Source organism: Chondrus crispus, genomic scaffold (assembly GCF_000350225.1).
Source record: "Chondrus crispus Stackhouse genomic scaffold, scaffold_257, whole genome shotgun sequence".
Taxonomy (NCBI): Eukaryota; Rhodophyta; class Florideophyceae; order Gigartinales; family Gigartinaceae; genus Chondrus; species Chondrus crispus.
In genome coordinates, this window is record NW_005179140.1 from 28,439 (window position 1) to 30,531 (window position 2,093).

The following is a 2,093-nucleotide window of genomic DNA, read 5'->3' on the forward strand; positions in this document are numbered from 1 at the left end:
CACACGCCCCCCCATGTGCCATTTCACACAAGTACGCGGGTGGCGTACCAGAAATAAAGACAGTTTAAATTACGTTTCTTCGCTTTTGGAAACTCTCCTCGTTTCTCATTGATGCACTTTGACGTCACCTTTCAATAATGTGAAACTCTCTTCGTTTCTCGCTGATGCACTTTGACGTCACCTTCCACTTACCAATGTTATGAAAACAAAATCAAAGCCTGCCTTCAGAACGACTACAGTACAGTACAGTACTTGTGGTGTACCCAAGGGTACTGTACAGGGCCGTGCCCTTGAACAGTTCTCCACTTGCTTCCACTTTTGCTACACTTTCCACCACCCAACACCGACTTGTTCCCAGAATCAACTTGCTCCACCCACCACTGCTTGCTGCTGCTCACACTACAGTATTATACTCTACTCTACCCTACCGTATTTATTGTACAGTATCACCGAATCCTCACGCTCTCCTCCAACTTCTCACGCCTGCCCGCATCCTTACTTTCCCACCTCCCCTTTGCCTTCCCGTACCGTCATCAAATCTTCCCTTCTCCTCCAATCGCAAACATTCTACCCTGTCCCGACCCCCACCACTGCATACTATACTCTACTCCGTCCCCTCCCCTCTGCACTTCTTTCCAACCTTTTTGACAAACCCCCCATCCTTTTCCCATTACATCTTCCCTCTCATCCCTCGTATCCCACTTATCACCTTGCACTCCCGCTTACATCCCTTTTCTAATCCATCTCCTCCCCATTCCCATTCGCCTTTCCTCAACTTGCCTACCATCAACTTGCCTACAATAAACTTGCCCCATCTTCATACCCATCCATCACTCATACTGTACTGCAACAATATCCTGCCCTGTACAAAACTTTTTTCTTTTGTTCAAACATCCTACCCATGCAGTACATCAAATGAAACCACAACCTTATCCACATTAAACTGAAACACTCCCCAATCAATAACCTTCCGTAAATATCGCCCTGTTTTTTTCTTTTCTTTTCATCTGCCCACAAAATCGCTGGACGTAACGTAAACCCGAGATTGAAAATTTCCCCCACGCGTTTTGCCCACCGACCTCCAGCAGCGTGTTCCTGCTCGCAACAAACCCAAGTCTGGTACCTGGTACATGTACCCTTCCCCGAAACTATAATTTGGTAACATCTTTTTTAAATTAACTTAAAAACTACTTCCCCTTGCCCAAATGACGTCAGACTGGTCGTCATGGATGCTCTGCCTTTGCTAATCATCTGAGAGGAGATACAGAATCTCTAGCCGTACTGCGTCAGAGACACCCCGAATTTCCTTTTATTGCTGCGGCAATACACATTTTTAGAAAAAGGTCTACAGTATTTGGTAATTTCACTGGCACCAGAAACACCGAGTAACGCGGACGCGGAAACGTTGATAGGGAATGATGAGGAGTTGACGCACTTTGGCGAGGGGCTATTGTGCGCCTTTGGAACCGCAGGTGATCGTGCCCGCTTCTTGGTCGAGTTGCCAGGCTTTGAGGCCTTGCCACTTTTCATACGTTCCAACCTTTTTTGCTCCATCAGTTTTTTTCGCTTCTGCCTTCTGTTCTTTCTGCAGTTCTCTTTCTTTTTTGCCGGGCAGCGTTTTCCCCCGCCTTTTGTCGCTGTACCCGATCCTCCTCAATTTTTGTGCTTCCTGCGCACAGTAAAATCGCCAAACGTCAGATAAATTGCAAGCGTCCCCAGCTGAATCGTTTCTCTTCTGCCCATGTCACCCTTTGCTTTTGGTCCATGTGGCCTGGGAGTACTTGCATTTATGACAATCTTGTTAACGCTATCATGATTTGCATCTCTGCCCCTATTATTTCAAGTAAAGCGGACTTTTCGTTGTTGATAATTTCTTTCAGCTTTTCGAAGACAGCTTTGTCATTCTGCCTCTGTACTGCGGATGCCCCACAATTCGATAAAGGCCTTTGTTGGGCTTCCCGTAGCACTTCCTTACGAATACGATCGTTTTCAAACCGTTTAAGAAACCTATAGTCCATTGGTCACACTTCAGTAAATTTACTGCTCTCTACCGTCGGTCTTTGGCCATTGCGTCCCGTCTGGCCATTTGCTTG